The sequence below is a fragment of the Apaloderma vittatum genome, unplaced genomic scaffold (assembly GCF_000703405.1).
Source record: "Apaloderma vittatum isolate BGI_N311 unplaced genomic scaffold, ASM70340v1 scaffold22055, whole genome shotgun sequence".
Classification (NCBI taxonomy): Eukaryota; Metazoa; Chordata; class Aves; order Trogoniformes; family Trogonidae; genus Apaloderma; species Apaloderma vittatum.
Window position 1 is genome coordinate 24,636 of NW_009715713.1, and position 14,002 is coordinate 38,637.

Below are 14,002 nucleotides of genomic sequence, written 5' to 3' on the forward strand. Positions count from 1 at the left end.
TATTTTCTCCAGAGTTTTATTTCCATGTATGCTACATACATGGCGTCTTCTTGAGAAATCTGGTTAACCATTTCTTGATCAATTTGTTTCTAGTGAAAAATGTTCATTTTTTCAAAACTATATGCTGCTGTGAATCTTGCAACTTGAAAATCAGGTGGCCCATTAAGTTTCATCCTTTTTCTGACTTTGTTATTTTGTTTGGATTTGATAAAAAACCCACACACAATGAAATCTTGTATTTTCCTGCTTGTTCACTCATTAAGCAAGTCTGCTTTTGAATTGGTCACCTTCTTGGAGTTATTCCTCAAGCAAACTCCTTGTGGTAGGGTTGGCTGTTTGCATCATGGTGAGATCACTGAAGACTGAATATTCAAAAGAAATTGGAAGCAGCAGCTTCGGGAGAGTATTCCCTAAATAAAGCAGGACAGCTGGCAATTCACTTTAACAGATCAAAACCACGGGATTGAAAATGGTAATTATTTCCATCTTGAAATCAAAGCAAATCTCTTCATGACCAGGCTGTCAGGTTTAGCAGCAAATTTGCTCTCTTGCTCCCAAATGTGACAGCTACGTTCAATGACCTAGCACTGCGGTGTTAGCCTGTGGGCAAGTGATGTTCCTGCACATACAACAGCAGAGATAAGAAAGAAGTATCGATCCAGCTGTGGGAACTCTGTGTCATGAATCCCATGAATCCACTGATACAAGGCAAACAGTTAAGGTGAGTGCTTCAACAGAGAGAGATCTGGAAGACAACTCCCTATCTGAGCATAGGGAGTGGAGGTATTAGTGAAGGAGAGAGGCAGGAAGAGATTTATGTATATGCATAGTCTAAGACACCTAGTTTCTTCTCTCAGGTCACCATAGCTGCAGGCTACCATGCAGAGATCAGCAGCATTTCTTCAACACTGTGCTTTATTTTTTCAGCTCTAAAAAAAGATGTAGTTAGTTGCTGCTCCCGAGACAGAGCTTAGCTTGCAAACAGTGCTGTACTCCCACACTGCATTTCATTTAACAAAATACATCATTTGGAAACCATACCAGTCCAAAGCAAAAGTTGTATCCATTTCACTTGATCAAAGGGACAGTTAAACATCTGTCTATATCTGATATGATCCACTGGATCAGCAGCAGAAAGACTGTCAGTGGCTACAAACAAAAGCACTTTTTGCTACCCCGGCACCCTTCCTACTTCGCATGTGTTTGAAGAACAGGACACCTTCACTGATGTTTTGAACAATCTGCTTGGTAACACTGAGCGACTTATGCCTCCCAGTCTCTGCTGAGTTTGTGTCCTAGTGCAACCCGATGGCTTTTAGCACAGTCCTCGCTGTCTGCCTCCACCTGGTTATGAATTACTGGAGTACGACACAGAGGTGCAGGAAATACCAACAGCAGCCAGAGAAACCTGCAGCTGTGTCAGATGGTCCTACTCAGGCAGAGCTGAGCTTAAGTTCACTGTGCTGTCCATCAGGCAGGAGGTTGTGACCAGATGGAAGCTTTCACATGTGCAACGTCTGGGGCAACAGAAAATTCTATTTTACCATCTGTGGGCCCACGTAAGACCTGAACTGTGGCAGTTCTTGGGCCACCCACAAATAATTTACATCCTAGAGCATTTGGATGAGACAACAAAGCTGGTCAGAAAAAAATAAGAGATCAATCAATTAATGTTTTTGCTACATCTGCTAGGGAAGAGAACTAAAATCCATACAGGCTTCTTACTAGCCAAAATTAGCCTCCCCATACATAAAGATGGGACATATGTTGTGATGGCATGCCCCACCTATCTCAGTACACTTATGCATGGCATGTGTGTCTTTCAGATCCCATGCAATAAAACATGAATTTATTATGTCCCTGAGAAACCAAATTGTTTTTTTCCAAAGCTATTTAGCTGTGTTTCTGAAAAAAAATATAGTATGAATCTGAGATCTGGAGTCTTCAGCCTGGAAAGCTAGGGTCAAGTTCTGGCCTTTGCTTATCAGGGAGAAAGTATTTCCTCCTATCACTAGGAAAACTATGACAGGGCATTCTTCCAAAGAAGGTTCATCAACAAACATTAGTAAACTCCATGGACAGCTCTGCCACATACATGCTCTCAAGGCAGCCTGTTTTCAAATAGGATGAACAAAGAGGCAAATTCAGGACACTGATGTTAGAAAGGGCTGAAATATTTGTGCTTCAATCTTGTGTGTTCTTTTCTGGCACCTGTTCTTTAAATTGCACATTTGTTTGTGCACACTGGATGTTTTAACACTTGTGGACAGCTCTAGAAAAGCAAGTGGAAAACTCTTTGTGCTCAGTACCTAAGATGAAGTACTTCAAGGATAGGGTCCTTTCCAAATGAAACAAATGCTAAGCAGTGCACTCGTATCAGTTGCTTAGCAACAGGTTGTCCTTTGCCTGTGCTGGGTACCGCACAGGTCCTTTGAGACTGCCATTACAGACCTGCTCAGAGATGTCACATTTGGAAAGGATGCAAAAGTCAGTAAATCTATTTTTTGTGGGGTATCAAATAATTAAACCTTTCCTATTAAATTAGCCTAATCACAGAACTTAATCCTTTTCTGGGACTCCAGAGAACACAGACTTTACTGGAAGTACTACGGTTTCCCTTCTAAGAGGAATAACAATGGTTATGGTTTCCCTTCTAATGAGGAATACTGTTATGCAGCTCCCAAGTAGCACATGTCCATATATAGAACTCAAGTGGATGCTGATTTCGGCAGGAAGACATCAGTGTATCAGTGGTGTAGCAGAGCTACACCAGGAGAATGTGTCCTGAATTTGGCTGGCATAGAGTTAATTTTCTTCCTAGTAACTGGTATAGTGCTGTGATTTGCATTTTGGACAAGAATAATGTTAGAAACATGCTGATGTTTTAGTTAGTGTACGCTAACTATAGTGCTAAGCTAGTTAGTGTACACTAACTCAAGGACTTTTCAGCTTCTCAAACTGAAATTAGGGGCAAAGCGGCCGGAAGGCCACTGCTTGGGAACTGGCTGGGCATCGGTTTGGTGGGTGATGAGCAACAGCAGCATTTGCATCCCTTATTTCGTATATTCTAATAATTTTATTAGTTTTGTTTAAATTTTAATTATTTTTTCCCATTTGTTTTCTGTTCTATTAAACTATCTTTACCCTAACCCACAAGTTTGCTTTTTTTCCCAATTCTCTCCCCATCCCACTGCAGGGAGAGTGTGCAGGCTGTGTGGTATTTAGCTGTCTGCTGGGAGAAACTGCGACCACATGTCCAGCTACAGTTGCACCAGTAAAGATGTATCCCAGAGAGTGAGAAGCATTATATCCTGTTCTCAAATGTCACCTACCAAACTCTCCAGTGCGACTGTCTAAACTCCGGATAGCTAGCTGCTCTGTGTTTCGTTTAGACATGTTTACAGAATGCAATAGAAAAGGTACACACATCTCCAATCTAGAGCCAGCTAAACCAGCTCAAGATTGTAGCAGTGCAGATGTATTCATTATTAAATGCTGAAGATGAGTAGATTTTTCATTCTGTTATTCAAAGCCTTTGCAGAAACTAACTGAGAGGGCCTGTGTTTAGACAAACATCAGAGCTGATGATGGTCTATATCTGAGTCAGTTTAGCATCACAGGGAAATTGGGCTTTTTCGTTCAGATGCGATGCTGCGGCGAGGCACCGCTGATGCTTCCAAGGTCTAAGTCATTAAATTTGCATAGTGAAGCTGCATGATTGTACAAGCTCAGGATGGCGCTCAGCAGGTGGGCTCTCTGTTAGACCTGCCACAGCCACCACAGTTGTGTCACTAAAATTTATAGTGTAAAGGTGGCCAGGATTGTTGACGCCTTTGGCAGCACACAGCACTGCTTTGTGAGCACTAGCCTAGCAAGAGTTCTGATGAATCACACGGTGGTGAAAGCAAACAACATGTCCTATGCCAAATTCCTGACCATTACTGTGTTCTCTGCTGTGTAAGCTGTAATAAATCCTTATTTATTTTCAGGTTTCCAGAAAATATTGCATTCTTGAAACTCCACTAGTATTCTAAATTAAAAGAAAAATATATCTATTGCTCAAATAACCTAATTTTCTTAATGCAATTCTGCAATTTACAATTACCATGCATTTATTTTGCATAGAAATGTTCTATCAAAAATGATAACTATATATTTTCCAAAATCTGAGTATAGTAGAATTTTGGGTTTTTTTCCCATATGTAGACACAAACAAATAAAAAAGACTGTTTAAGCATGTATCAGACCAAATGTCACTCTTTTGCAGTGGGAGCAACAAGACAGATACCAGTAGCATAAACGTGGGCTAGAAAGAACAGATGGAATGAAGCTTACGGATACTGATAATAAAAAGTCATAACTTTCAAGTTAATACTTCATGGTAATATCTGAGATTGTTACAATTATTTAGAAAGTTGGTGTCTAAAATAAATAAATAGTAACGGTTGCCAAATGTCTTAACAACTTTTTTTCCTGTGTGCTAGATACTCAAATCTCTACATACCTCTCCTTGCAGAGGCCTCTCTGTGCCACTGTTTGGGGATATCTGAATTTTGGGGATAAGGATGGTGTTTTCAGAGCTTTTCAGGAAGCCAAGGAACCAACAGAAAATTCTAGTATCTGAATTTGTTCAGCTGCTTCAACAAATTCCTACATCTGCCTGTAGAACTCTGCAGAAGCCTGCTTATGCCTCCTCTGTGCCACCAGGAGTCTGCTTCTTCCTGGGTCCCCAAGGTCTTCTTGAGCATGAAGGGTTCCATCATTTCTGAGTAGCTGTGAATGCCTGTCACCAAAGACATCTTCTGCAAGGGGCTAAGCTGAAATCCTGGCTCCTAGTAAGTATTGTGCAAGCAGTTAGCCACAGCTTTAGACTGATGATGCATCTACTGAGTTTCTGAGAGGCAGGAATGTTGCCGTCCATAGATTACAGCAGTGAGTGCCACAGCAAAGACCTTTCCCACTGTGCAGATGTTTACGATGCAAATGTTTGGCCTTTACTACTGCAGCTGTATTTAGTCTTTCATCTGGAGGAGGGAGCTTGGAACGGAGGAATGCCCCACAGAGGATTTCTGGAGCCTGCTTTCACTTCCTCAGTTCAGATGCAAACTTTTTTCTGTCTTTAAAATTCAGGATTTATTTTTCCAGACACATTACTTCCAAAATAGGATTTATGCTTCAAAAACTGAAATCCCCAAGATATTAATATTATGGATCAGAGTGAGAATACAGTTCAGATTATCACAGGAAATAAGAAAGATCCAGATATTCTTTCACAGAAGCCATACCAGCAATCAAAGCAAACTTTTGCTTTGCTTTGCTTTTGCACCTTAATGCAAACATCTCACGAAAAATTACGTCACTTGGAAAAAACACAGGCTGTTGTAAGGGGACTCTAAGGAGATAGTCACAATACTCATACTCTCCCACTGGTGTTGTGTTGTCCCTGAGTGAAGGCCAGCACTACAGAGTATTAGGTAATGGTTAACGTTACTTCAGGCAAATAAAAAATGAATACTGCTGGAAGTATTGCTGTCTTGTCTGGTCACAAGTGAGTACGGAATAGCCCATTGTATTAACACATTCATTGTATTAACATAACTTAATGAGTAACTGTTCAACACAGAAGAAGTATTACTACGTAAAGTAAGTTCCCTAGCAATTTGATTGAAAAGTGATATCCAAACTGCAAAATTCCGACTAATAAGTGTTAATCAGATAGTAAAATTGATATCTATTTTCTTTGCTAATTATCTGATAATTTCTTTCCAGCTAAAGTGACAAATGCTTAGATTTTAATATGTGAATATATAGAATTGGAATACAGAATCAATCATAGAACGGTTTAGGTTGGGAAGTCCCTTTAAGATCACCGAGTCCAGCCATTAACCTAGCACTGTCAAGTCCACCACTACACCATCTCAGGAAGTGCCATGTCTAGACGTTTTCTAAATACCTCTGGGGATGGTGACTCCACCACTTCCCTGCTCAGCCTGTTCCAGTGCTTGACAATCCTTTCAGTGAAGAAATGTTTTCTAACACCCAATCTCTCACTTACCTTCTTCCTAGAAGTTGTGCACCGCCATTACTAGATGTAGCTCTAAGTTCATCTCAGACGAGTATCTTTTCCCTTTTTTTTTTTTGTACACTAGAACTCTTAAAAATAAAAGCTTTGTAAAAATAATAACTTGGTCCCCAAAGGAAAGTTCAATTCCAAAATACAAAATCAGATTAGTACTCTTTCAAAATGCTTTATGCATTTAAATCTGTTCTTGAGTAACAAATAATTTAGACATATGCGGTAAGACATTTACATAACAGGTAAACAGGCATAGCTACATGCATGGTTGATGTGCCCACTTATTTCTAGTAGCATGACAGTCGCTAGGACTTGGATTACTCAAGTAAGCATGCAAGTGATATACAACTGTGTATCCATGGCACAGAACACTTCTAGAAATGCTTCAACTAAAATGAAAGTTTTGCAAATTCTGCTTCGAGTATTGCTGTGTACTGCAAATAACCATTATCTCAAAGCCAAATCAAACACTGATTAGAAAATTCAATGAATTTGGTGGGATTACCACGCATTCAGTCGCTCAGCTCTGGTTGCAATTTGTAGTGCATTAAGCGGAGCAGGAAACAGTGATTGCAGTAGTCACACAGAACACATTTCATATTGACTAAAATAGTTTTTGCCTGTGGTAAGTGACGCAAACTTGTGCTGTCTGATTTTGTGGCTGATGCTGCAATGTCAAAGTACAACTGGATTGAACTGCTGCTAAGCACGGTGGATTTGTAACAAATATTTTACACATTCATATAATTCATTGGTTGGTGAATGGGTCTCAAGTTTTGGATCCTAGTAACAAAGTACTTGTCCTTATAAAAATTAATCAGTAATACAACCAATAATAAAATTACAGTATTACTAACCAAACTAACCACACAAAATCTGCATTCAGCCTCTTCATCTCAAATGAGCAACCAATTGCTCTAATTCAGTGGAACTAAATCCTAGTCCATACTTGTAGCTTGTAAGTGCTTCAATAATATAACTGAAATATGGTTAAATGACTTCTTAAATATCTCTGTTTTATATGGTTCTCTGAAGTTCACTCAAAATCTAAGAATTTGTTTTGTTTCCACCTGTATTACTCTACTTCATGCATACTGCCTCTTTCAGACATTCACCCGCTCGCTAGGAAATGGGCCAGGAAATAACAAAGGAGGGCAACCACAGCAAGATCGACCCTCTGCTATGTTCCCATGGAGACTCCATATTCAGCTTCAGCTCAGCATATAGACTGCAGGCAAGTGTACCCTAGATAATACGTATCTGATCGGCAATTTGATGAATTTCATGAATGCTATCTATAGTTCTGGAAGACAAGTTTAAAATAAAGGACCACCTCTTCTCTTTTCCCCTAGAATGCAGATTTAAAATTAATACTCATGTTATCTACACACACTAGCGTGAATTAAAAATGTAGCAGTGCTGAAGTCACTTTCTAAACATTAAATGCAGAAAAGGTTGGAAGAGTTTTATTTTAAAAGGCACACTGCTCACAGAATCAGATATTGTTGCCATGGCTGACTTCCTCTATTGCTTTGAGTAAATCCATATTTGATGCATTAAGGATGGATTGGGTTTCTGTTCTGTAGAAGTAGGTCAAGTGATTTTGAAGCCACAGTTCTTTCACTCTTGCATAGAATAAGAAGCAGCACAATAGATCATTTCTTATTTTTTATATCTTTAGCATGTGCAATTATAGTTAAGCTCATAAATTAACTTGCAGTTAATGCATAGTGAATACAATGCCATCTAGTGGAAAAATCAACAAGTATAGATGCAACACGTGTGGCTAGATATCCCATGCAATATGAATCTAAGCAGTGCTGCAACTTGACAATTTTAATATTGAATTAAATTTAAAGCAAATTAACTGCAACTTAATTTCCATGAAAAAAAGAAAAGATCTTTGCAAAATTTAAATATCTTCCAAAGATATTTTATCCTCAATGTTATGTAAAACAACTTCAGTGAATTTGTATTTATAATGATTATAGGATGTTAAATAGACCTTGAAAGGCTCTTGATATTATTTCCTAAATAAATTTTATTTAGAGATTAAATTTTTTGGTCACTTCAAGGTGATAAAGGCAACTATTCAAAGAAGTTTACTGGTACATCATCCAGAACAACCTGTAATTCTGGAGAGTTTCAGAAATAATGGCCTTCACCTTTACAACTATAAGGTCACTTTTCTATGCCCACAGATAAAAAAGGAAACAGTGAAAAAAAGAGCCTAAAAATCAAAGTTATATAATGTAAAGGAAATAGGCTTGTCATAAAAAGATTAGAGTAGAATAAGGGGCCTAGAGAGAATATCTGTCTCAGTAATGCACTCCATTAATAGCCCTTCTAAAACCAACAGGGAAGGAACAATCCAAGAGGAGTAAGTCATCAGAATTTTATCCTTCATAAAAACAAGCAGTTGCCCTTTATTGGTGACCTAACCTGCTTTTAGGCCTGCATTAGCACTGTCTCTAAACCTCTGCATGGTTTGTGTCAGCCTATTTTGATGTTAATTAATTTACCATTTACTAGGTAAAACCTTACAGTTACATACTCCCTGACGATAATAATGGTTGAATCATACAAGTGTGGACCTGAGGGACCCTTTGGAGATCATTAAGTTCTACTCTCTCCTCTGAGAAAGGCTATAAGCACACTATACTAGGTCAGCTGTGGTTACCTGTGGCTTTTTTGCTAGCTGAATTTTGAAATCCTCCAAGGCGAAAGATTCCAACCTCCTCTCTTTGGCAACCTCTTCTAGTGCTGCACTGGCAACATAATGAAGAATATTTACCTAATATCTTATCTTAACCACTGAAAACACAGTCTGTGACCACTGGCTCAGGCTATCCATTTTTACAACGCTGCTTATTTTCCCATTTCACTTTTGAAAAGGGAAGAAGAAGAAGCAATTCTACTGAAGAAATAAACCAGATTTTGGACAGAAAAATAATGGAAAAAATGTATCTTACAGGCACAAACTGACTGTGTGTGTCCAAATTCTCAGTAGCCATGGAAAGATCGAATAAATGAGTCAGGATAGCACTGATGTACAGCAAAGTTGGAGAAGTGTAAGTTAAGAGCCAAGAAGCAAAAATCCACACCTATTTTATAACTAAATAAGAACTATACTCAGGCACTAATAACCTCTCTCAAGTATTGCTTGATATAAGAAGTGCTTTCAGCTGCTCCAAGAGCAGAAACTGGGTTCCTCTTCTACACAAAATGTACGATGGGTCTGTAACAATATTTTGGGGCTGGAACTGATACAGTGAGGCCTTTAACTTCTTCCTATGTCTGTGCCTACTTGTTAAAAGTTCAGCTAATTTAAAAAACACATCACCTTACGCCTTTGCATCTTTATCTCACCTTCATCTGAAACAGGTGATTCTGGGAACTGAACTAAAAACTGAAGTTGAGTGCTCTTGCTTTTTTTCCTTCTGGCAGCTGCCAGCTGACTGCTGCAGAATTTCCAACTTTATCCAAAGAAATTATTTTCCTTATGACAAAAAACCCGCAAACTTATCTGACCCAAATATGGCTCACAGTTGATGCAACCTGAAAGTCATTTTATCATGCATCGCTTACTAAGAAATTATAGACTGAGATCCTAAATATGGCAAACACCAGATATATGAAATGAAGATACTCTGGTACAAAGACAAGACAAAGTCCACAGATTTTCTTTTTAATTAAACAAGGAGGTGAAAAAAAAGCAGGCATTACTGGACATACTTTCTGAAGTCTTGAAGACTGTACACCTAGCTACACTTTCCGAGCATATTAGTTGGAAACTAATTACACAAATTGGTTTAATAAAATGTATTACTTCTTTTTAGAGACCTTGCCTCAGCTTGCCTAAATTTATACATGCAACTATAGCTAATTTGTATAGTCCAGTGACTACACAAATTTTACTATACAAAGTAAACCAAATCCAAGTATATAAACTTCATCAGTAAAATAAAACCTCTTTAAAAACACACTTTCTAATAAAACAATATAAAAAGTAAGTGAAACTTCTGTGGCTGTTGAAGCATCCCTGCATCCTGGTACTGAAAATATGTGTAGTCTTAATGGTGAAGAGGAAGCCATCTGTATTCCTATACAACTGCCTGTCTCTTGATTACTTTTAGCCACCATTGAGAGCTTTAGAGAAAATTGAAAAGAGACAGAAATTGAATTTTATCATAATCTGATTAAATGACACGACTGATATCTTCTTCTTCCTTTTTGGTTACAGGACAATTTTATTGCAGCAGAGGTTCAAAACTTCACTGACATTTTGAACTCCAAACTTATATTGACTTCAAATCTGAATTTTACTGATTGCTTCAAAAGACATTCATAGGTGAAGTGGTGTTGATAGGGCTAGAACAAAGGTTGGACTCGATGATCTTGAAGGTCTGTTCCAACCAAAACTGTTCTATGAAACTGTTCTAAGTGTGTTTAACATTTCATTCTATAGAGAAATATGCTTCTTCAATTTCCTGAAGACGCTCCTCTTCCTTGTAAAATTAGCAAATGCTAATAGCCATGCGCAACTCTGTATCACTACTAAATGTACTACAAACGTTTCAGTAGGTTTATTAAGAAAGTACCCTATGCGCCTTATATAAATCCAAATCAGAGAGCATTCACTATGGATAGAAATATATCAATATTCATCACATATTTCATCATGAGAGATCAAATACAGACCTGTTGCTTTTGCTACTGCTGCACATGGAGAAAGGCTTTGCTGCAATACAGTAGAAACTTCTGTGTTTGAATTCCACAAAAAATGGCTCCCATTTCTTCTTACAAGAAGAATGGCGTGAATTACATGATTCACTCTCTTAAAATTACAGTATGGATTGTTGCTGTCTCCTGTTTTTCCCACTGTCCACTGAAATTTTTACCCAAGAGGATGAGAAACAATGAACGTATCTTGAGAATAAAGGATAAAGAAACCTATTAAAATCACTGTACATGTTGTTGACGTTATTTTTGGCATGCCAGGACTCAGGAAACTAACTTTACTTAATCTAGCAAAAAAAAAAAAAAAAAGGCAGAAACAAAACCAACCAAACAAAAAACATAAAGTGGGTAGATTCCATTTGGGAATTTGATGTCCATTAAAACCTAGGGGAATTACATGATTTAAAGTGTCAAGCACCTGCTTGAGCAGGTGTAAAAACCTCCAAACTGGCACACAATGGAACAAAAATAGTTTCCTGGTTATGAAGAACATGTTTTGCAAAATACTCATTTTGTCTGTGGCTATCATTCTTTTTTCAAGCACTTTTCTGGAAACATACTAGCTAAATACTCAAGTGAGAATGTGCAGAACCCTAGTTACAATGCACATGGCATAAGAAAAGGATAGAATATTCTCTTCCAATTCACCAAACAATGTGGATCAGCTACTTAAAACAACACATAAATACTATTGTATCATGCAGTTTATCAAGCAACTCACAGCAAAAGTGAGCTGCACTTACCAGCAGAGTACAAGCAATATAAATGTTATTGCTACAGATTAGTAGAAAGGTCATTCCTTCAAATACTTACGCACGGTCTTTTGTCAAAAGATAAAAATACAATGAGACAAAAAAACAAAAGGAAATTACTCTTTTGCTGATGACACTAATTGAGATATAAGATTGAGATATAATTGAGATATAAGATTGTATTCCAAATCACAAATCAAAGTTTAAAATACTGGAAAAGAGATGTTAGCTGAGCACTATTCCCCGTTAAACCTATTAATTCTCTTTTTCTGACACAGGCAAATCCCATAAGTAAATCCAACTAGTCCCTTTTCTCATTAGATCTTTATCTTCAGGGTAGGCATTATGACTCTTAATTTTTTTAATGCATAAGGTTAAATTTATAAACTGTAAATACCTCATAAATGCCTGAGTCTAACCTGCCTAGGAAACAAATGTATGCCTGCCTTTGCAAACGGCCTTCTTAAAACTTAGGTCCGATGTGGTGGGAAAAGGTCTTGACAGACACATTGGGTGGAAAGGACATCAGCTTGGCCACAGGAAAAGTGACCCAATCTGTATATAATAAAAAGACTGTTTTGTGATTTCTGTAGCTCACTTGATCTCATAGTTAATAACCATAAACTGAATGAAAAATTTTGTACAATTTTGCAAAGTTAGGGGACAAAACATGAAGTTATGCAAATATATCAGAAGTGTCTAGTCGTAAAGATGCTTTTGGACAGCGATTATGATCAAGTAATTTATGTCATATATTATATTGACTTTGGCTTCCTAGGCATTTCCTAGCTGTCTTTTTATTCTCTTTGATGTACAAATGAAATCTCAGCTCTTTATACTCATGTCATCTATTAGGCTATGGTTAGAGTCTCACTGGAAAAAGAAAGATCTCTGCACATAGCACGGGAAGAGAGCATGGGAAGCAGAAAAGAAAACAAGAGGAAGAAAAAGATTATTACTTAAGTAACAGGTGTTACCTCTTTAAAATTCAATTCATTTTCCTTTCTGTTCCTCTTCAATACTGGTGAATATTAGTAATAAATAAAGCCACTGTCAAATAAGTCAGTTTTATTGTAACGTAACATAAAAATTGGGAACACAATGTCACCAGTGATATAAAGAAATAACATTGCTTAAAATAGAGGCATGTAGTCTTGCATGATTGCGTAATGTTTCTCTGAACAAAATATTTTGTTTAGTTTTTGTGGGCAAACCTTTGGCTTCCCATATTTATACAGCAATTTTAACTTGAATTAAAACATTTTTTAAAATAGTTTCAGGAAGGGAAATGCTCACTGTGAAGAATCTTTTTCAGGATCTTCTGCTTGCTTTAAGATAACATATCTCTAATTCTATGTTTTTGTTCCTCCTTTGTTTCCACATTGGATTTTATTAATGCTGGTGGTTCTTTCCAGCTTTGGTATTTTTTGCAAATCTGATCCTGCAATAACATCATATAGAGGAAAGGTAGGTGCTTATGTGAAGTGTCACCAATTACTTACCAAGGTCACCGCACGATGTATTCTCTGGGAATCACATTATAGGCACTCTTTCATAGCCTGAAGGAAAAGATACCGAGTTATCATATTCCTTTTTCAAAATAACATTCAGATTATTTTTGACCCAAGTTAATATTCAGTCTAAAAATGCCAAGAAGAGAGATGATTTCAATTTAAACTCTATTTAGCCCAGCACATCAGAAAAAAATTAAATGACCTACATATATTGGATAATAATTTAAGCATGCTCTGCAGGTTAAAAATTAAGGTAGCATTTTGTACTAAAATCATCATTACTGTTTTATTCTAAATTAAAAATATAGGGTGACTAAAACTAGCCTATCAGGTACCTAGACCAAGTTAAAAGAATCTAGTGTAGAGATTCTCATCCTGTTGACTACCAAACATGCTGTGGTTATTCTACAAACAACAGCAAAATAGGTATCTGCCTCTGCCTATGTGCCATCAAGTAAGCCAGCAAATAAACAAAAAGTTAAAAAGAAACCCTACAAAATGTAGTTTAGTTTGTATTTCTAAAACTATGGTAGCCAGTGTTGCACCAGATGGTCAAGGGAGTAGTAAAAGAAAAGTTTAGGTTCATGAACAAAGGCCATGAATCCAGAGATTTTCATCACTAAAAAGACATATTTAATCAATTAATTTCAGCAGAGAACGTGTCTAAATGGCAAAGAATGACCTGAAGTATTTTACCATCTCATTCACAGAACAGGCACGAATGGTAGCTGTAGTACAACCTATCAGAGCATTTAAACAGCGTAAACACTTGGTTGAAGGTGCTGCCTGTAAGAATATTGGATAAATCAGCCTCAGACTTTCATCCTAGAAGAATAACACTGAAAATTATCTATAGTGATGACTTTTACAGGACCATTTACAATTGGATCGGTACTTGGTTTTGTTTTAGATGTACCTCC